The sequence below is a fragment of the Triturus cristatus genome, chromosome 8 (assembly GCF_964204655.1).
Source record: "Triturus cristatus chromosome 8, aTriCri1.1, whole genome shotgun sequence".
NCBI lineage: Eukaryota > Metazoa > Chordata > Amphibia > Caudata > Salamandridae > Triturus > Triturus cristatus.
The window spans coordinates 116,798,874-116,822,914 of NC_140591.1; the positions used below are offsets into that span (position 1 = coordinate 116,798,874).

At 42.2% G+C, this 24,041-nt stretch overlaps 1 protein-coding gene across 5 annotated transcripts in view; it reads right to left on the minus strand.

The window, feature by feature from the left end:
• The window catches only part of TEX55 (testis expressed 55), a 460,108-nt gene that overhangs the window by 36,637 nt on the left and 399,430 nt on the right, over window positions 1-24,041 (minus strand). The window lies entirely within an intron of this gene.

Sequence of the window (24,041 nt, forward strand, 5' to 3'; positions counted from 1 at the left end):
AATGCATGGATTTCTTGAATCAAAACCTTGTTTTACACCAAATACAGCGATTTAAGACTTATACCTCAACCAGGAAACTAAGACCAGCAACGCATAACATGCCCACCGCATCTGAATGGAATAAAACACACAAAGAACATATTTTGGAAGACTACCCCGCTCCTAGCCTCAGAAACTGTGACCAGTTAAGGGGCACTAAAGATAAATACTCCACCCTCTTAGATTCATCGTCCGGGGCCGCATATAATAAAGTTGATATTCCATGGTGTCACCAACACATAACTCACTGGTGTCAGCCTCGTATTGCCTTGTCGCGACTCTAACGACTGTAGGTAGGACCCCTGATTTTACCCTTCCTCTGTATTCTATCTACTCCCACATCACCACACAGTCAAATGACTGTACTGGGCAACATCAGCCTATGATTGATGTTGTGAACACATCCTCTATGGATTTGACCACAGTGATAGAGAGCCTGGTGTTAACACATGTAGCACAACCTTCTCTACTGTCGCACTCAAGACCGTATTTTCACCCAAAACACCAAAAATACAGATGTGCAACCATCAGCATTTCTCTCTTCTTTGGTTTGCTAATTTATTTGCCTTTTTCTTTGATTCTGGATATCCTACGATTGAGTGGATCCATCCTGAAATCATAACTTGTATACACACAATAAAATACATTTCTAGAACTGGTTTCCAGTTCTGCTCAAACAATCTACGTTTAAAAGTAGAGACTAGTTGTTCTGGAATAACCAGGTAGTACTACTGGGATATGACCTTCCTGGTGAAGTACCTATGTCCTCCCACGCTTCTAGGAACATTAAGATTAAGAAGGCAAACCAAAACATGACAGAAGGGGAGCCAAACTGTGGCAACATCTCAATTGCTGAGGTCCATGTTCAAAACAAAGTTATTAACTTGGTTTTGGCTAGTTAGTTCTGTATTGTGACATTCAATTGGCAATTCAAACATAACCTATCCCCACACTGTCTCTGACGGCATCCTGAGAACATTTACTTAAGAATAAGAAGGATTACTGAGACTGAACATTCAGGAGGATTCTCCACCCGACAAGCAGTCCTTTTTTCCGTGATCCTTCATCAAGCATCAATGTTGTATCCAGTCCTTAATTTGTGAAAGAAAGAGTGCCGGTGCCCAAAGCTCTGCTCAAAAGCCGGCTGCCGGAGCAATTTAACATCAGCGTGCCGAATACGGAGGCTGATAGTCTTTAATCCACTACCAGACACTGCATGTCCCTTTTTCTTGCTCTTACATTTTCCTGCTTTCAGTTTGTGTTGGGTTTTCTGTCTTTTTCTTCCTCCATCTTCACGATCTGTGTGTTTTGCCTTCTCTTGTACTCAGTAAATATCCGATACAGAAAAGTAAGTGCTGGTCCCCAAAAATAAGTGCTGATGACCCCCACCGGCAACCACCGGCTCAAGATGAGCACGGGTTGTATCCTTCATAAAAGGTGTTAGACATCTGTTATTAGGAGTCTGGCAGATGTAGGGCAACCACCAAAAATTGGCAGGTGTCTAGTCGCCCTGCTTAGAGTGCATACATGCGCATGCTGGTATACAATTCAAAGTAAGCTTTATTCGATTATTAAAAACAATCATAAAAGCACAAAACAACAAATATACCACTTACTGAACAAATTAAACCAAAAACAAATTGAGGGAGTCACAATACAAAATTTACAAAAAGTAATCTATCAGCTGAACATAAAAGTTAAAAGACCATACTTTTTCTAGCAGCAATAGATTTTAAGATAAACGTGGCAGTAAAAAAACATATATCTATCTCATTCAAAGTAAACAACAGGGTCAAAGCGGATTTCAAGGTACGAGACCCATATTTTTTAAAAAGTGGTTTCAGATAGATAATGCGCAAATGCATATATAGATTACATGTAAGGAGAAAATGTGTAACACTCTGTTTAGTGACTCCATCACATGGACAAGGAGCAATGGGGTATTTTTTTATCGATGGAAAAGCCACCAAATGGTGGACAATACCTAATCTCAGTCGGGTCAATACGAACCGGTGTGAGGATCTAGTAACCTGAGATAGGTATGATTGAAACCCTACAGTATGCTCCTGTGAATAATAAAAGGCCACGGTTGCAAGCTGCATATTCTTAAAATGGCAGCGTTGAACTTTTTCCCTTAGAAAAATTTGTTTGAAATCTGACTTCGAAAAATCAGACGCATAGTTTGGATTTTCTAGGATATTCACCTTGAAAAAGTCCTTAAAAGTAGTAACCACAAATTTTAACCATGGGATTTGTAGACATTTATCCAAACAGAGGCAGTCCTTAATAATGCTTCTATTAAACCCAGTCTCTTTCTTCAACCAAATCGACCTCCATAACATTGATGGTTTCAGCTCTATCAGGTCGGACAAATAATTCAGCCCCAACTCATTATGAATTAATGAGGTAGGAGCGGACGAGGGCAAACATAATAATTTTTTTCAAAAAGCATTTTCCTCAGTCTGAAGATCACCATGGGGGCAGTAGCCCCAAACCCCTGCGCCGTAGAGCGCTACCGAAACACACTTATTTTTATAAATGTGTAACATATCAAATATGCGACGATCCCCCAATTTGATTGCAAATTTAAAAACGCCGAAGGCGCATCTGGCCATTTTGGCCTTGACATTTAAAATCTCATCGTGCCACATGCAATTACTTGAAAACATGATGCCAAGGTAGCAAAACTTATTTACTAAAAGAATTTCCTGATTCTCAATGTGGAAGGGTCTCAAGTTCCTTATTTTACGTCCGCACGGTAAAATAAAAGTCTTGGAGTTATTGAGTTTTAATTTCCTTTCCTTTATAAAAGCAGAGAATCTATTCATTAGTTTTTGTAGACCAATGGGAGTTCTTGAAAGGAGAACTGTGTCATCGGCATAAAGCAGCACAGGTACCTCCTGTCCCTCAATTTGCGGGGCATCACCTTTTTAAGATCGGTTTCTATGGCATTAATGAAAAGAGAAAAAGTAAGGGTGCCAACACACAGCCTTGCCTAATGCCAAGACTCACCATAATTTGGCTTGTACATTCTCCTTCTAGGCCGTAGCGTATTTTTGCGGACAATTTAGCATAAAGTCGTGCCAAAAAGAAAATGATAGCCTGGGGGGCGCCTAGGTCCAAAAGGGTTGACCATAGTAAACCATGATCTATCAGGTCAAACGCGCTACTGGTATACATTTTTGGCAGATGTCCCATATCTGCCAAACTATAAATATCCCTTTACGTTTTAAAACTGGAAGATCTTCCATAAGTGGAAGCGGAGTTCTAGCAGTGAGTTGAACAGGCGTTGCCGCTTACTGAATTATTCACTGACAGACTCACTCAGCTTCTTTGTTGCTTCATTCACTTCATCACAGAAAGAGTGAAAAGGGCCGCTTTGGCACGGAATGCCGTTTTGGCCTTTTAGTTTGTTTTCAGGAAATTTGCGAACGCCTCAATTGGTTCTTCTTCTGTTGAGAGAGCCCTGAACAGACAATTCTGCCTTCTTTAAATTATACTGGCAGCGGCAAACATATGGCATGGACTATAATAGTGGTTGTGAGTGAACGGGTTTATCCCATCCCTAGTGTAGCAAGACTGAATTCAGTACTTAGGGGCATATTTACAAGGAAACTGTCGGAGCGCGGTGTTAACCCAAAATTGCTAATGCCGCGCTCTGACAGTTTCCAAACGGAGGGATGCTCCATATTTACAAGAATGCGGCGCACACCTGTGTTTCCCTAGCGCTGGTACTAGAAAAGCTGCCTAGCGCGAACACAAGCACCCTTGCACCAGGGTGCAAGGGTGCATGCGTTGTGTATGATGACTGTTCATGGGCAGGAAGGTGTCCCTTCCTACACAAACAATCAGTAATGGCGATTTTTTACTTCTATGTGTGCTGCTTCGTACAGAACACATAGAAGTTGCATCTCGTTATTTTCAAATAATTGTTTATGTGCAGGAAGGGACACCTTCCTGCACATGAACAATCACTTATGGTGATCTGCTGTTTCTATGTGTGCTGCATAAATTAATAATTTCTCCTCATTTCGCCAGGTTAAGACCACGTTCTACCTGGTCTTATTTTTGGCGCTGCCCCATATTTACGCCAGCCTTGTAAATAGGGGGCAGCGTCAAAAAGCAACTCATTGACCTATTTACATTCTATGCACTTTCTAACTGTACTGAACTTTTAACTTTTATCAAAGAACTGCATGCACTCCGCAAAGTATAGATTGGAGCAAAGATTAATGCTGGAAAAAGGATTCATTTGGGCAGAAATCTATTCTCATTATTAAAGAGAACACCCAACTATGGAGTACCGTTTCAAATTCTGAGTTTGTGCTTCTCAAGACCAAACACTATTAAACTATACTGCCTACCAGTATGGATGACATGTGACTCCTACACCTTGTAGTCCTCTGTCTTATGGAACATTTCCTATATGCTGAGTTACACATGTATGATTGATTACCCCAGTGTAATGTGTGTGTGATGCAAAGTGCTGACACCCTACACTGGTATGAGTGGCGCTATATATGCATCTGACAGAGAGTGTGATATATGCATCTTCGAGAGAGTGGTTATAGAGACTTGGGCACTGTTAAAGGGTGAGGGAATCCGTGGTGGAGATGGTCATTGGGGGTGCCAACAAACATTATTGCACCAGGCGCCCCCAGCTCTAAAGCCGGCCCTGTTCATCCATCAAACGGGGAGGTGGGCAGGTCAGTGAGGAATCTGCAGGTAGATAGAGTATCCACCAGAAAGATCATTACCGCAGGTAAACAACTTTTTTTTCTGATGGATACTTCTACCTGCAGATTTGTTACCCATAGAACAGATTTCACAGGTAGAGGGAAAAGGGCTGACAGATGATTAGATAAGGAAATCTTGTAGACGGATCTGGCAAAATGCCCATCCCTGTGCACTTCTGAATCCAAACAATGATGTTTTGCTAAGGAGTGCAAGGAAGCACAAGTCGCTTCCTTACAGAATTCTGGCAATCCGGACTCCTTTAGCAAGGGCAGAAGTGGTTGATTTAGCCCTGATGGAATGGGCTCTGATCCCTTCAGGAGGCTCTTTCTTGGCTAAGGCATAGCAGATCTTTATCTTTTGGATAATCCACCGACATAGAGTCCTCTACTATACCGCCTTACTGCTTTGTTGGCAGCAGCCAACAAAGAGCTTCACATCTGATCGGAAATACATGGTGAAGTCCAGCTAGTAGTTAACCGCCTGCCTCGGATCCAACCATTGCAACCATTTTTCCTCTTTTGAAGGATGAGGTGGAGGATAGAAGGCTGGAAGAGTGATGGACTGAGCATGATGAAAAGAGGTGACCACATTGGGGACGAAAGCAGTCCTGGTACGCAACACCAACTTCCCAGGAAAAAAGGAAGTGAAGGGAGAGCGACAGTTAAGGGTATGCAGCGCACTGATCCTTGAAGCAGAAGTGATAACAACCAGAAACACAGTTTTGAGGGTTAACATATGAAGGAGACAGAGGGAAAGAGGTTCAAACGGAGTGCCCATCGAAAAGGCAAGAACCAGATTTAAGTCCCATTGAGAACCAATAAAGTCATTGTAGGAAAGAGGTTAGTTAGACCCTTGAAGAAATGCATCAAACGGGGGATTTCAACAGGGACATCTGATCCGGCAGAACGGAAAGAAGACAAGGCGGCTAAATATCCCTTCACAGCGCCAACAGCACAACCCCTCTGAGCAAGGGAAAGAGAAAATTGCAGGCCTTTGAGTCATGGTCTTTCTCGAGGCACCATAAACACCTCCTGTCACACCAGGAGAAAATTTTGTTTCTCGAAAATGGTCGAACCAAACTTTGAAATTAACCAGTCAAAAATGACTGAGGCGTAGCTCCTCACGGAAAGGCAAGAACTGACGTCAGTGTGCCAAGGTGGCGCTTATATAAGCACCAAGTACGTCACAACCAGCGCTGACAACAATGACTAGGAGCCAAACAATGGCCCTTACAGGCCCACAGGAGTTCTGCAAACAATTTCTGGATCCAGTCAGATGCCTAGGGATAATTCTAAGTTAAGGAATCTGTGGCTAGAAGTCTCTCTTAGACACCTGTTTTTTTTAGAGGAAACATGGTGCTGCAAGCATGATAGATTTTGTGAGGAAAACGCCTCAAAGAGAAGGAAACCCGTGATCAGCGTTGAAGGCGCAGAAAAAAGGGAACTGACATTGGTGCACTGGGGTGGGTGCTTTATGGCCTCTGTGAAGTTGGCTAACATCACTTCCAGTGTTAAGCGGCTCCAGCAACCTCTATCGGCGACTTAAAAGCTTTGAAGTTTTCCAGATCGGTAGAAGTATCCATCAGAATTACATCTGACTTTTAGAATGGATACCGAAGTAGGTGGGTATTGATTTGTAACTTGTAGAAAAGATACCAACAAAAGCGGGTGTAGATCTGTGATCGAGAGAAAAGATACACAAGTGGGGGATATTGATCTGTGACTTAAAGACTCTATATCGAAGTAGTTGGGTATTGAGCTGTAAAGGGTAAGCAGATACAGAAGTAATTGGGTGTTGATCTGTAACAAAGAATGGGAACCTAAGAAGATGGGTATTGATCAGTCACATGTAGAACTTCTACTGAAATAGGTAAATAGGTGGGTATCGATCTGTGATCTGTAGAACGCATACTGACATAGTTGCGCATTGATCTGTGATGTGTAGAAATCATACTGAAATAGGTGAGTATTGACCTATGACATGTAGAACTCATACTGAAATAGGTGGTTATTGAGCTGTGGCTTGTAGAACTGATAATGGAATAGGTAGATACTGAGCTGTGGCTTGTAGAACTGATAATGAAATAGGTGGATACTGAGCTATGGCTGGTCGAACTCATACTGAAATAGGTGGATACTGAGCTATGGCTGGTCGAACTCATACTGAAAAGGTCGGTATTCAGCTGTGGCTTGTAGAACTCATACTGAAATTGGTGGGTATTGATCAGTGACATGTAGAACTGATAATGAAGCAGTTGGGCATTAATCTGTGCTGTTTAGAACCCATACTGATATAGGTGGGTATTGATCTGTGATGTGTAGAACTCATACTGAAATAGGTGGTTATTGAGCTGCGGCTTGTAGAACTCATACTGAAATAGGTGGTTATTGAGCTGTGGCTTGCAGAACTCATACTGAAATAGGTGGTTATTGAGCTGTGGCTTGTAGAACTCATACTAAAATCGGAGGGTATTGAGCTGTGACCTGTAGCGCCTGGAAATGTTCACTGAACCAATTTACAGGGCCAAGTGTCACCGACTGGGTGAGTTTATCAGCCGTCTGTGTAAAAAGTTCTTTTGGAGGTGCATCTACTGTCTTGATGGATCTTTCTCAGGAAGACTGATTAGAAATGCTGTCATTTTCTTGCCTTTTCTTTCTCATTAACCTGGAATCATTTTATGTGGTGACAGAATCTAACCTGGGCGCCAATGTAGTACACAAGTGAAAAAAGAGCCTTGTCGAACAGCACGGCAGACACATTGTGTCCTTTTAACAGAACATTGCTGCAGATATGCAGTGTCTGCTTCATAACCAGCCCAGCATGAGAGGCACTGCATTAAACCTACAAATACAGTCTAATAAAACTAGCATGATAGAGCTATAGCAGAGTGTCATAAAGGTACTCACAGACTGATTACAGCATCAGACACAGTAGCAGTCAGTGCTTGTTTGCAAACAGAGCCCTTTAACTCCACAATATATTCCATAAAAGCAGTAACTTACATAAATGTACGTAAAATATAACTGAACAAGAAGTACAGTCATTTTTTCAATGAAAAAAGGGTGGTGATAAATGGGAAGATATATAAATCTACTGTTTTGCACCCGTAGAAAAGACTTGGAGATGTTGTAGTTCTCTGTGAACTGATCACAGTATATCAGAGGCAGTCCATCCATTAACCCACCTATGGCCAGCCCATCCATTCTGAACCTGTTCTCAATTTGAGCTGACGTGGTTTACCCAAAGCAGCTCCTTGGTCTATGGCAGGAGCCTCCTGGAGGGATAAAAAGTAACAGCAAGTCTGTAATGCAATGATAGCATGCTGGCCCTGCCTTCATATATATTATTCGAAAGACACGCCCATACACTGAAGGTCTAGCTACCAAAATAATATAACTAGTGGCTTAAGGGCACTGTTAGTAATTTTTGGCTTTTTATGTCTGGGATTACCATGGTTGACGCAGTGGACCAGAAAGAACAGATGTTAGCGAGAATGGAGCTGGAGAGCCAGCCCTACATAGGGCAGTCACTCTCAAGTCATTCCTCCATCATCGAGCCTGCTGCCAGGGGTTGCCCCACACCACAACAGGCATTGGCTATGCTGCCAGGGAAACTGTTTTTTCTTTGAATTGTGGGACTTGTAGTCTTGTTTATTTAATTAGAAAACAGGACTACAGGTCCCACTATCGACTGGCATGGCTTATGCCAACAATTGTTGATAGTTTGAGTGACTCACTGCTTGAAGTGCCTCTTGGTCAATTGTTTGATGGGCTCGTTTCTTGATGTGCTTCTTCATCAACTGTTTGATTGACTTGTTGGTTGAAGTGCTTATGGCAGATTGTTTGATGGATTTGTTGCTTGAAGTGAATCTTGGTTGATTGTGTGATGGTCTTGTTGCTTGAAATGCTTGTTGTGTTTAAAAACATTGTTTGTTTTAATCTAGTTCCTACAATGGATTTTTCCTCACTCGATTGCAAGGCAGATTAAATTGCTGACGATATCTTGGGCTGAATTCAGCACAGGCCACATGGCTCATGGCTGAGGACATCACGCCAATTTGTGACAATTGCCAGGGGCCTGATCAAAACACTTCTCTTCTATACCAGATTTAGGGCTGCTGACATGTAGCTTGTTGCCTCCAGTAGCCCCTTGTCTGAGGACTTGGACTACAAAATACACTGAACTTGTGGCTTATGGCATCGGTTAGTGATGTGTATAAAGATGGGTATGCAGTTCCTAAGGGTGAGGAGACATATAAGGTCAGCGAGTACTAGTTTCTATATGTAGGTTCAATAAGTGAATCCTATTATTCAAAGTGAGAGGGGGAGACCCCTCTTCGGAACTGGAGCCCTCACACACCCAGCAAGCTAGGTGTCATGCTTCATCATCTGGGCGTGCTCCTCGTCGGGCCGGCGTTGCAATGCCTGACGGGCTCCCATAAATGGGGCTCTTTGTCGGAGATCATGTATATACAGTGCGTAGTATTGCAATTGGTGTGTCTATTCATTTTCCATTGAAAGGTTTCCGATAAGGACACTCCTTTTGTGGTAATGGTAAAGCGACACACTGTACATGAACCACACGGGTAGTGGCCGGTGACTGGAGGCAAATCCCAAAGTTGTCTTTGGTCTGTGTGGTGTGTGTGCTTTGGGCGGGTGTTGATCAAGATGTCCTTTAGATTTTTAGTACGTCTAAATGCAAATCTAGGGGCAGGGATCTGTAGGTCACCCGTGTTACGTATGTTCCAATGTTTTTTAACAATGCGTTTTATTCTGTTTGATTCAGGGGTGAATGATGTCACACAGGTCAGGGTGTCGGCAAGGGGCTTGGTGTTGACCTCAAGGAGGGCTTCACGTGGGTTATTCCTTGCTCTTTTCATGGAAGTACTAATCTGACGTTTTGGGTAGCCACGCTCTCTCAGGTTAGTGGCCAAAGTCTGTGCTTCTGATTTATAGTCTGTAATGGAGCTACAGTTCCCTCTAATATGGAGGAACTGGCCCACAGGTAAATTGTCCCTGAGTGATTTAGGATGATAGCTACTGTACAGTAATAAGCTATTCCGGTCTGTAGGTTTTTTATGCAGTGTGGTGTTTAATGAACCATTGTCTAGTCTGATGTTAAGATCGAGGAACGGTATGTCAGTGGCTGAGACAGTGGGGGTAAACCTCAGGTATTCATTTTGATTATTCATCCATAGTACGAAGTTCTCACAAGTAGACAGGTCCCCTTTCCAAAAGATTAGGATATCATCAATGAATCGTTTCCATAGTAACAGATTATTCATATATGGATTGTCGGGGTTCCTGATGACCTCATCCTCAAAGTGTGACATGTACAAACAGGCCACACTAGGGGCGAAGGTACTCCCCATTGAAGTACCTTGTGATTGGTGATACAATTGATCTTTAAACTCAAAAAAGTTTTCTGTTAATGCTACCGTATCGCATTCCACTATGAAAGTGATCGGGGTTGGGGATGTTCATTCTATTTTACCCAAAGCGGTTTCAATGACTGCTAGCGTAGCTTGTTGGGAAATGTTCGTATATAGAGCCTCCACATCAAGTGTCATGAGGTAATCTATATCATTGCTGTTGGGTACTTCCTCTATGATGCGGAGGATGTCGGTGGTGTCTCTCACGTAGGATGGCGTCTGTTTCACTAGAGGTTGAAGAAAGTGATCACGGAATTTAGACAACGGCTCAAGTAGTGAGCCAATGCCTGACACAATAGGGCGTCCTGGGGTGGGCGTGATGCCTTTGTGTATTTTCGGGAGTGTGTAAAAGTATGGTATTCTAGGTTGTTTTGCAATCAGGAAATCAGCCTCTTTTTTATTGATCCATTCATTAGTGACTGCTTCATGAACCATGCTGGTAATCTTAGATGTCAATCTATTGGTGGGGTTGTCTGTTATTGCAGTGTAGTACTTTGTGTTGTATAGTTGTTTTAGACATTCTGTGTCATAGTCAGTAGTTGACTGGATGACAGTGGCACCGCCTTTGTCGGCCTGCTTTATGGTGATAGTCACGTCCTCAGCCAGAGATCTGGCAGCCGCCAGTTCTGTTTTAGACAGATTGTGAAATGGTTTGTTGTTATAGGGGTTAGCCAATTCATTGAGTACGGCTTTTTCAAACGCTAACACTTCTACAGGAATCATACTGTTACCAGGTGTAAATGTAGAAGGGTTGCGTAACCCTGTGTCAACCTGATCGTCAGTAAGTCTGACTTGAAAACTGGCTTTTAGGCGAACCTTTCTGAAGAAGTTCTGTAGTTCACACTGATCTCTGAATTTGTCAATCTTGGGGGTGGAGACAAAACCTAGGCCTTTCTTAAGGACCATTGTTTCTGTCTCAGTAAGTGATCTGTGTGATAGATTTACTATCAATTCTTCTGACCTCTTGTCTTGCTCCTCGTTTCTATGTTGTTTGGAGGTTGTTCCTGCCACTGCACTTGCTTTTGCCCTCCTCTTCTCTGCCCTCTTCCTCTGCCCCAACCTCTGTCTTAAAAAGATGGGTTGCTGTTGTGGAAGAATTGGGGTTGTCCTTGGTGATACATTGGATATTGCCAATAAGGGAGCGGAGGAGCTGGGAAGGACGGGGTATTGTAATATTGATTGGGTCTGTTAACCCTTCTAGAATTATTACTGCCTCCACTTCCAGTGCTGGAGTCGCTGTTAGCGGAACCCCTTCTGTTGTCTGAGCTCTCATCGCTTGAATAACTGGCTTTAACTGAGGTATAATCTGCTTTCAGATAGGGATACACCTTTTCCTTATCAAATTTAGTTATATCTTTCTGAAGTTTAGCAATTTTTTATTTCATCAAGTAGTACTTATTCTCGGTTATCTCAGCGTTGATCTCGGCCAACTTGGATTTGTAAGTCGATAGTTGTTTTTAAAGCCCCTTCAGCGATTTGTATCCTGATCAAAGTGCCTTCTTTGATGAACTTGTTGTTTGAAGTTCTTCTTCGTCAACAAGATTGTTTGATGGAATTTTTGCCTGAAGTGCCTCTTGGTCGATTGTTTGATGGGCTCGTTTCTTGATGTGCTTCTACATCAACTGTTTGATTGACTTGTTGGTTGAAGTGCCTATGGCAGATTGTTTGATGGATTTGTTGCTTGAAGTGCATCTTGATTGATTGTGTGATGGTCTTGTTGCTTGAAATGCTCGTTGTGTTTAAAAACATTGTTTGTTTTAAATCTTGTTCCTACAATGGATTTTTCCTCACTCGATTGCAAGGCAGATTAAATTGCTGACGATTTCTTGGGCTGAATTCAGCACAGGCCACATGGCTCATGGCTGAGGACATCACGCCAATTTGTGACAATTGCCAGGGGCCTCATCAAAACACTTCTCTTCTATACCAGATTTAGGGCTGCTGACATGTAGCTTGTTGCCTCCAGTAGCCCCTTGTCTGAGGACTTGGACTACAATATACACTGAACTTGTGGCTTATGGCATCTGTTAGTGATGCCTCGGTTCACTGGGGGATGGAATCATTGACTGATGAAGCCACTGTCTCTTTCCGTGCTGCTCACAACGTTGCATTGATGAATGTTTATTTCAGCTACTGGTCAGCTATATGATGGACTCAATGGTTACTTGGCGATGGCACCATACTTTATTCCCACTATTCAATCCAAATAAGCATTGCTTTCTTTGTGTTCTTCTGGAATGGTTAATAGAAACTGTCTGATGGCAGAAGTTATGACTCCACTGCAAATTATTTACTTAGGTAACATATCTAGTTAAATCATTGCTTGGCAGTCACAATGGAAATAATGCAGACAACATCCATAGATGTTTTCCTCAATGACTGCATGGCTGATGACATGATAGCTGGTTTCCTGTAATGGCAATACAGCTCATGAGATCCCGGACTATGGCTTACGCTCCTCCCAAGGCTGATAGCATCTTTACTGTTGAAGACTGAAGATGAAGACTGAAGTGGGTCCCCGTCAGAGGCCGCATTAATGATCATGAAAAGGACTCTTTGGTGGATTTCATTTTACCTTATTTCTAGTTCAACAAAAGAACAACAAATGTTTCCTGTAATAAACCTCAGACAGTACAACCGTTTTGTAGTCTACCACCACTTCAAAATGGAGACAGTTTTTCATTTCAGGGATTATCTGTTGCAGGAGGGGAAGATTGGATGGCTGGTCTAGATCACCAGAATGCTTATTTGACAGCTCCTATTCACTACAGCTGCAGGACGTTTCTGCGATTCCAATGGAATAACCAAATGTATCAGTTTACTTGCCTCCTGCTCCGCCTTTCATCAGCACCCAGGTGCATGACAAAACTCATGAATTTGGTGGTGGAAGTTCTAAGAACATATGGTATAAGACTCATGGTATAGCTGGGTGATATCCTATTTATGGCCAAAGGTCCTCTACTCCTTCATCAACATCTTAATATAACAAATTTAGTTGCTGCAGAATATAGGTTTTATTTCATTTACAAACACACAAAATCTAGACTCACTATTTCAAAGCAGATGGCATTTTTAGGGTTTGTAATCAATTCAGAGAAATACATTCTGTGATTACCACAGTTCAAAGTCTTGGCTATAAAGAGTGAGCCACAGTTTCCCGTCAGGCTTCTGGGCAGTCCGGGGAACTTGAGGCCCATTCATGATGGGCTTCTCTGACGCATCCAGAACCGAGCACCTGTTTTATGCACTGTAATGCATAAAGTGAATTCATTTAACCCAATATTTTTCTAAGTTATTGTTTTTTTTCATATCATATAGCTCAAAAACTGTGAGTAAGGCATGCCTTTTTCTGTTACAGAGATTTACGGTCTCAATATAAAGCACTAACTCACAGCAACATCAGGATAAATAATCCACTTTACACAAGACAGGCACACAAAATAGGGGCTTGGCTCTCCGGCAGCAAATCCCATCATGATACAGCCCTAGCTACTCTCGATTCAAGCAGCCTTCCAAGATCTATTTTTCATTATCGAGACCTCCAAAGGCTAACATTTCTCAACTTGGAAAAAGAAACTTCAAAACTGATGTAAATTCAAAACATCAAGAGTTTGTCTTGGATTTACATACCTGGAAAAGAGGGTCTTTCTTTGCTTCCACCTGAGAACTAGTACTACAGTGAGATGCAAGTCTGACAAGTTGGGGAGCAAGATGTCTCCAATTCTCGAATGGAGACATATTTTTCAAACAGGAGTAATATCTGCATATAAATGGTTTAGAGATGCTTGTTGCCTCCTTTGCAATAATTAAAGTCCTTTGTTGAAATAGAAAAGAGTTTTGGAAGTGGTCTCCAACAAATGTTTCAGTCCAAGCATATTTTGTTCCTGGCAATCTCAACACCATATTGTACTAGCATTACAGGTGCCCTCAAGGGTATCCTCATTCCAGGGATTGGTGTCTTCACCTATCTGTATTCAAAATACTTTTTCCCTGGTCGGGTTCTGTTTTGATAGACTTCTTCTTTGCAGCTCAGCTCAATATCCAAATTCCCTCTTTTTTCACTTGGAGACAAGATCCCCTGGCCTCTGCAACAAATCATTTTTTTACAAGATTGAGTGTTAGGGGCCAGTTATGCCTTTGGTACCTTTGTAGTGACTGCCAGAATCCTGGCTCAGGACATCCATCAAGGACAAGTTTCATCTTAGGAACTCTTTTCTGGCCATATCAGGTTTGGTTCTAGACTGTTGAAACTAGCATTGGACTACTCAATTCACATTGCCCAATTCTCCGATCTACTTCAGAGTTCTCAGGGACATATGCATGAGATGATCTTGAACCAAACCTTACTGCTCACATCTTCACACGTGTTGTGGTGGCCTGGAGAAACCAAGGTATTTCATTAGAAGCTACAGAAGTAAAACCCGGGTCCCAGATTGTACGAAGCTTACATTTCAACATGGTCAACAAGAGTTAGCGAAAATATGTTGATCCCTCTTCCGTCGATGTAACTCTGATCATGAACTTTCTAGCCTCTTTTGCTAGCCAAGAGAAGACCTACAGAAATGTGAATATCTATTGTTTAGTATTTTCAAAGAACATGGTCAAGTGGATGGGAAACCTGTCAAATAACATATTCTGATTTGTTGCCTTTTAATCACATTTTATAATCAACCTGGGCCTCAGAATAGTTTCTTGTGGCATATTAAGTCAGTGTTTAACTTGTTGCTTTACTGATCTGATAATTATCTTTTATCCTTAGAACTACCACCTGCAACACTAAATATGATGCACTGTTTATTTTCTATCCAACACCTGTTTATTTTCTATGAAATATCTTTCAGATCTTAAAGCAATGGATATTTCGTCCACAAAATATACACCAAAGAGTGTTTGTTATTAATTTAGAGAAAGAACTGTCACTAACTTTTTTTATCCTTCCTTCCTAAATCAGCCATTAACGATTATGAATAAAGAACGGAACATCTAAGAATGTCTTCTTCCTCCCATTTACTGACTTCTTCTCCTACTTTATCATCATAGTCTAAATTCTGCCCAGAAAACGTTAGATGCTAACGCGCCACTTTGTGAATGGGAACCAAAAGAGGAAATGTCAATATGAGCATGGGACATAACCTATCTAACTAGATAGCTAAAGTAAAGAAAGAAACGTAAGCATAAAACCTGCCTCTGTTTATTTAACAAAATCAAGACTTCCCTTTACTACCAGATAGGAAAATATGCATTCCCCTAATATTTCATCAAGCAATGTTTCAGCCAAAAACTGAAGAAGCCCAATTACAAATTGTACCAACATACTTGCCTTATTGTCTTGAGCTCATTTATCGCCCATGCCAAAAGCGCAGCAAAGAAAGACAGTGCCTGGTGGGGGAACAACTTTCCATTGAAACCATTCCATCAAACCATCACATGGGCGTTCACAGGTGGGGAGATTGATGGGCGAAGCTACCAACGAGATTCGACTTGCTAGTGGAAAGGGCTGGACATTTGCTGCCATTAAGTGCTAAAATTCAAATGTTCATGAAACATGAAAAAGGAAAACTAGCTTAATGACATCAGCAGTGGAAGATTACAACTTCTTCAATCAAAACTTTGCGACACCGAAATGCTCCTCTGGGCAAGACAACCACATAAATAGGAAGGAAACTCATTGATTCACCAGTACGCAGCTGAAAGAGGCAAGAATACCATCCAATCAAGAGCAAGAACAGACCCAAAAACGCCTATAGGAATATGGTGAAGTATCGGTTACAATGCTACAGACAACTAAAGCGGTCTGTGGCTAGATCGCAAAAACATTGCACAGACTACAAGTATTTTACGGGACCCAGCACTAGATTAGCACTTTAACTGGTTATTGTAGAAGTATGTGCATTACTCTGGTAGTTCGTTTGCACGTGGAACTGAGCAGTCATACAGTGATGGGACCTTCGCCTTTTCAGAAGCTTACCACTAGAAGATCATTGTTTAATGCAATAAATGCTTAATTTGAGAACTGGTAAATTGGTTAAGCCAGTTGGTCTCATGGTTAGTTACACTTCTAACAAGTCACATGACAGAGGACATCTTTGATTCCACCCTACTAGGTCTAGATGGATGATAGAATCATTATTTGTGTTTGATGCTGGTCAATTAATTTGTAGAAGACATTACTTGATTTCAAACTATCACATGGTTGGTGACAGTATTGCTAGTTTCTTACACAGGTGACTGGTTTGTTACCTAAATGGTCCATTGCTAAAGAGTACATCTTTTCTCCATTGGATGTGAGGCTATGTCAGTATTGTTTCCTACAAGGCATGCTCCACTGTAGATGTCAATGCTTATTTATTAAACTAGTCTCATAGACCAATGTTATTGCCTACTTCCTACTGCAATCAAAAGAGTGATGCCAGCACTCCACTGTTCATATACTGGTAACCAGCAGGGTATTATGACAACTTAATTGCTAAAAGTAACATAATGTATTTTGAATAACGATTCCATAGGAAAGCATGTTTGGCATGCTGGTCACGCATACATCTATTAGCAACTTTCATGTTGCCTTCTTGTGGTAGTACCAGAACCTCTCATTAGTACATATCACTCCCATGCAATCCCTTTCCACAAGTCATAGCATTTCCGTAAAAAGTAACCTCAAGTTTGGTTGCTTTTCAGCCCGTTTCCTTCTCTCCTGATGCTGCCTCGGTACCACTATCCCAGTGTTGATAAGACTCAGTCCATGATCTTACGTTCCCTGTAGTTCTTGCAGTTGTTCATTTACTAAGGTACCCCTGAAAGGGGTTGCCATTTTTGATCCAAAAAGTAACCATAAGAAGTGGGAACGGGGTCCAACCACATGTAACCTCCATGAGAAAAGGCGACTAAAATAATTTTGGCAATCTCTTTCACACCTGTTTCTCTATTAGTACCACAATCCTTCACACCCGAAGCCACCAGCGACTCTCCACAAGGAATCAGGTACCACAGTATTTTTTTAAGGAATTCAATAAAGACCTCAGCCCTTCAACAGGATGCCCACAGAAAAGGCTTTGCTTCCCATTTCACGACAAGCACCTCTATTTCATAAAAACAGACACGCGGTCAGATTCACAAAAGAACTTCATATTCACAAAGCCCTGACTTGGTGGCAGCAAAGTCCTCATTTGAAATGTACAAAAGTTGTTTTGCAGTTCACATTGCAATTCATTATTATCATGAATGGAAATGAATACATTATGTACTTGTCCTTGGACATCTCAAAGGATGGGGTGGCTATGGACTAAGCTCCATTCCTCTCTTTGCGACTCACAACGGAATGCATGAATGCTTTACAACCATTCCCGCCAGAACAAACCACTGATTAGTTACCAAGAGCCAGGGGCAAGGTTCTTGAATGAGCCCTATCAGCTGTGGCAGAGGTGACATATGTTGTACACGGTTCATGGAAAGTCTGACATGGAGCTACACAATTGATATGGGCTTCAATACAGCGCACTTTGGCCACAATAAGATTTCACAATTCATAGATATGTAGTTTTGTTTTTTTATATGGTAGCATTGACATCAATATGTGGGGGGGCAGTGAGCATAGTGGTTGGAAAACAACATTAAAGAACAGTACGCAATGGGCCAACCCAAAGACATAAGGTCTCCACAAATAAACTAGAAACTGTTAGTGTCTTGCACTGACCAGATTGAGGGAATCAAGATGTTGCTGCCACTGGGGGGAAATAGAAGATTGATTTTATGTTGCTTTTACTCGAACATTTTTTAAAACACAACAAAGCTTGAGAATTTTTCAAGTTGCAGTTTCAAGCTGTGAGATGCCAGCAGAGTCAGCGCTCCAGTGTTTGTTGGGGGATTTGGTAGAACATGACTTCCGATGTGCAGACGCACAGCAGACGTGTGCAGCGAGCACGCTGCCGGCGCACCAAACGCAAGACCACCTGCATGCGTCCGGAAGAGGCCCGGGGCTAGGAACCCTGGCTCTTTTGAACTAAATAAGATTAATTTATTCTCCCTCTCAACTTGTGGTCATGAGTATGACCCTAAATGACAGCTGTCTTCATTCTATTGAGTCCTCCACAGAAGAAAACCTTTGATGGAATTGCTCTTGGTCCCTCCTTCAGGTGGATGATCGTAAGACCCCCCAAAAAACAGAAACCCAGCTGGCACATGTTTTTGATTAACTCCAGGTCGCTCCTTTGTTAAAGATTAGAACTTTTGACCTTCTAGAGGAAAAAACAACCAGACAGTCTTTTTAACAGAAACCTGGCTCCATAATGAATTTAGGCCAAATATTGCTGTAGCTCCACCCCCTGGCTACTACGTCCTTCGCAAAGATTGCGACAATAAGAGAGGAGGAGGGACTCCTATTATTCCTAGAGAAGAATATAGGTGTATCCTTGAACCTACACAAATTGCTGACGGTGAAAGTTTATTCTTTGCTATTTCCTTCTGCTCTACTATCACATTCAGTGGAATCTTACTTTATAGACCGCCAGGAACAAGTGGCAAAGTTTGCCAATCTCTTCTGGAAGTAATGGCTAATTTAGCCAGCATTAAAGCTAATTTCACCCTCTTGCGAGATTTTAATCTCAGCTTGGAAGAATTGGCAAACACGCCAGCCGTCAGCCTTTTAGAAGATCTGATGGCCTATCTGGATTCGTAGAGAACCATAACATTTTACACCCCACGCAGACTGGATTTAGACCTTGCCATGGCACAGAGACTGCCCTTCTGACAGTAGTAGAAGAAGCCAAAAGTTTGCTAGACCAGGGAGGATCTGCGGTTATCATCCTCCTCGATCTTAGCTCTGCATTTGATACCGTAAACCATGATATTCATTTAGAAAGACTGCAGAGTGTGGGAATCTCGGGCATAGCTCTTTCCTGGTTTGGGTCTTTTCTCGAAGATAGGTCTTTCCAGGTTTTTGATGGAGCATGTACATCTGGCGCTCTTCAACTAAACTGTGGGGAACTCCAGGGCTCCTCTCTAAACCCTAATCTTTTTCATGTATATATGAGGCCATTGGCAGATATTGTCTTGCCGTTTAGGATGTCAATTGTTTCCTATGCTGACGACACGCAATTGGTCTTTTCCCTCACTCAGACTCAAAAATCCCTCCCTTCTCCGCTAGGTCCCTGTCTTGAGAAAGTTGGTAGCTGATGAGGTTCTTGCTGCAAGTTAAACAGAGGAAAAATGGAGACTATGATTCCGGCAATAACATCAATGCCCCCTTGAGTTCGGGTTGGCCAAGTTGTCTGAGCTCCCCTCCCACCCCAAAAACAGTCATAATAGTTTAGGAATGTGGCTGTACAATTCCCTTAAACTGGACACCCAAGCATCAAAGTTACCAGGTGTTTGCTATGGTATGCTTAGGATGCCCAGAAAAATCCTCCCTCTCCTTCCTTTACCTCAAAGAGACTGGCTGTCTATTCTCTGATTCTCTCGCGCCAGTACTTTGGCAACTCTCTTTATCTGGGAGTGCCAAAAGCTACAATAAGGAAGTTGCAGGTGGTACAGAATTCGACCGCCTGAATTTTGCACAAACTTTAAAAACATCAGGCAGCCAGACTTGCCTTGAGCACCCTTCATTGGCTCCTGGGGGCAAAGAGACTCAAATTTAAATCACTCTGCAGCGGTCATAGGAAACTACGTGGTAAAGGGCCTTCGAACACTTGTCCCTTGGTATTGCGCTACCACCCCAGAAGAACTCTGCCCTCTTCCAATACTGGTCATAGTGCCCTTCACTCAAAAGGCAAAATATGGAGGCCGCTCCTTTGCTTTTAACGCAGCTAAACTCTGGAACAACCTTCCCGATTCATTATGATCGGAAGGTAAGCAACTTTCCTTTTGCAAATCATTAAAGACCTGTCTCATCCAAAACAGCTCACTATAGGTTATTCTTTCCGTCCTGTGCTGCACTTTCAGCATTGGGTTGTCTAAGGGTAGCTACGCGCTATCTAAGTGCCACATATAATAGAATAGAATAAACTGAGGGGTTACAGAAGGGATTCGACTAAAGAGTACAGAAATTAAGCATGGCTCTTACAAATTGGGTATCTTCTGTTCCAACTGCCACCAACATGACTTCTAATGCGTGCTAGCCACTCTCATCAACTGATCATGTGTTTATTAACCCTCACTGAAGCAAGGGGTATCCCTTCTTACCCAGGTCTCCCAGCGCACTCGAGACCCAGAGGTTGTAATGGCTATTGCTGGTTTACTAGGACCAGATTTATTTTCTGGAAGGGACAGTACCCCACTGTTTATTCAATGACGGGAAGGCTGCCAGTGAGTAGGTGACCTACGGCCGGCACATATCAAGTCATCAATCTTAAAGAAAGGAACTTGACTCTAAGGGCTATCATCAGAGCCACAGGTCACCAATAGACATCACACACAGTTGTGCCACTGCTGCTCTAGGCATAAACAGGATTTGCACAGGTGCTTTGATTCTTTTGAACTTGCCTATTTCACTATCTAGGTCCAGCAGTGATCATGTATGTGCACAAAGCAGGGATGTGTGGGTAATTTAGTTCTGGTAAGCCTGTTTCATGAAGAATTCACCCATAATCCCAAATCATTTGAAATGACATACGTCCAAAACATTCTAGAAGAGAACCAAGGCTATTCCCGTCACTGTACAGTGCCAGAAACATAAGAATGACCCCCATCTGAACTTTACTCTGCTAAATCAATTCTGTCACCTAAAACCATTCAAGATGTTGTCTGATATCAAATCTGCCGGTGTTTCAAATGGAAGACGATTTGGCTTAGTGGGTCCATAGGATATTGAACTGCATGTCTTTATGGAGGACCCACTAAATATTTCACCTGGTACATAGCCTACATGCAACCTCAATAATGTTCACAAAGTCCGGTTGCTGGCACTCCATCTGCACTTTCATGGCACCTATGGCTGAGTCTACCCACTTCACTTTTGGCCATGTCGTCTCAATTTCATTCTAAGCATCCTCCACCACTTGTGAGCCTTCATCAATCGGTCAAAGGTCTTTCTTGCAATCATCTCAGAAACTGGTGCACATAGCGGATATCCTGGAGTCCAACAAGGTTACTGCTTTTGCTCCAACAGAGAGAAATAAAGTGATGAACAAGACCATGTTGACCTGCCAAACGCGCAGCACCACTTAATAATTGTGGATTCAGAGGGCCCACATGCGGGATGACCTTGCACATACACTTAAACGTGCATGTGAAACTTTAAGGACTGCAAAGCAGTTTTAACGTTCCACGCAGTGTGTTAAAAAAAGCATCTTCAATCAATAGACCAGCAAATGCTCCTAGTACTCCTCCCAGTTATGTCTTGGAGGGCAAATAAGTAAATCATGTACCGTGTTTAATCCAAGATCCTAAATCTATAGACATTCATACCGACTGAGGCCACTGTGTTTTGTAAAGGAGCCACTGTGGACTCTTTTAGACTTTCTAGTCATAAGAGGACAAGAAGCTTCACAACAAGGGCCATAGCTGACAGCTATCGTTCAATCTCAAATCAGCTTCTACAATGGACCATACACTAACACCCCAGCCTTGACCAATTTCAACAGGACACTTGACATCCAATGACAGTACTTTTGCTGGCTAGCCAAGTAAGAGAGGGAGTGAACTCAGTATCAGTATACAATGAAGGCAGACAGAATCAGCAGGCACCACAATATCCCATAGGAAGGGGGATGCAACACCACAGCCTCACACTAAATCCTTACTGTTTGTGGTCACTGTACATGTGTAACTCAACCTCTCACCACCAACTGTAAGTCCAAATGGCAGCAGGATGCCTCTTGGGTAAAGTGATATCAGGGTTTGTTCGACAATGCATTGCTCCTTGACTTGTAAGAGAATTTAACGTCTGCATTTCCTCCGATTCTAACAATTGTCAAATCACACATATATTCTGATGAAAAGATAGACACTAACACTAAGCGTCCCATATCAGGTGCACTAGATGTGATTCTCAGGCTTCCTGTCCCTGATGAGGGATAGTATCTACAACCTTATGCATGAGTTCAATTTCCTACTTCAAATTCAAGGTAATGCCCTACAATGTCTCTTCCCACTTAGCTAGAATTGCCATTTCCTGAATAATTCACATTCAGATACATAAAATCTTTTCCTTCAGATACGAAGATGGTTTTAGATGGCCTTGCAAAGTGAGCGGGTCAGCTTCTGTGATTTATTTTAGTTGCCCTGTTTTGGGGGTTGCTCCACACGCTACTTGGTTTAATGTACATTCGGGCAAGAGCTACTTGCTAGCTTCTAGTCCCTACAGAACAATTCTGCTCTAGTCCTCTGTATCAAACCTGATTATCAAAAGACATAACGGGAAACACATCCTCAAGGAGGTGTAAATCTCATTCTGAGCATTCAATGAAATCCCTTTTCAAATCACTTGGATCTTTCTGAATATAAGAAAATTGAAGTTGTGAAGTTAAAATATAGCCTTTGCAATCTGAATAATTTTTTATCCATATGTATTCTTTCTGCAGGGGAATTCATTTTTCAGATTTCTGTACTAACCTGCCTGAAGAAACTTATGCCACAGCCATCAAGAAGGTATGGGGTAGGTAATGGTTTGTAACCTATGAAGGCCATACCTTTTGGTTTAGCGATTCTCCTTGCCCATTTGAGGATTATGTTGTGAATGTGTGTGGCAAGAAACTTTTTCTATTCCTATTTTTCACAATTGAATGTGTCCTCTATTGCATGTTACTCTGCAGTTCTAAACACTACAATTCAGAAAAGGGTTTATGATTGCTAGAAATAGCAAAGGTATTCTGTTGGCTTTCCAGAATCTTGTTCCTCTTTCTGAGATTTGTAGGAGTCTCAGCCTGGGCCATCCCAAATGGATTCTTCAAAGGCAGCTGGGACACATAGTTTTACATAATCAATTTCCCTGATGCCTTATCTAACACAAGATGTCACCGCCCTATCCTGATGGATCCTGTGGAGAAGTGTGGCTCAATGATTAGAGCGGCAGACCCTGATGCAGAGGTCTAGCCCGGGACCAGGGTTCAATTCCCCGCCTCGGCGGGTCTTGGGCCGAAAAATTCCTGGACCTGATAATTCTCGCCTCGGTGCCTATTCCAATCATGGAGTCCCACTCTGCAACTCTGGGCAATAGCTTGCTTAATCTCCACAACGGCCCCCACAACGCTAAGGATGCCTGGCCTCCACCTTGGGGGTACCCAGGAGTGGACGCCTCACAGGGAAAGCCAGGATGGGTTCCACAGCGGTATTCGTACAAGCGCCTTGAGACCCTTGCGGGTGAGTAGTGCGCTATACAAGTATCAAATTTACATTTATTTACATTTATAGTATTTTCTTCTTTACAATGTTCACAACAGATGGAAATGTAACAGAGCTGGTTATAAGAGTAAGGAATAGTTACTCGTTTACAATAACTCCAGTATTCTTAGTCCATCTGACTTCCTTCTGTTACACAGCTTGGCTAGGACAATATTATTACGTTTGGCCTCATCACTACATATAGGATGGAGGGATACGGCATAAAGGGAGGGTCAAAGGATGGCGGATAAACAATAGATATAAAAGAGAGATGCAATGTGGCTCCTCTCCTGGCTTCTAAACCATCTGGGTTACTTTGAAATCTTACACAATGTCTGATTAGACCAATAGAAATAAAGAAAATGCCAATTCCTGACTCAACTGCTTAGTCGCAATTCTCACTCCCGCCACAATGCGGCCCATAATTTCCTAAAGTTGGTAACAGAATATCGCCTTTCAATTAAAATTACTGGAGTTACCACAGGTAACTGTTCCTGTTTTTCACAATTACCTTCAATATATA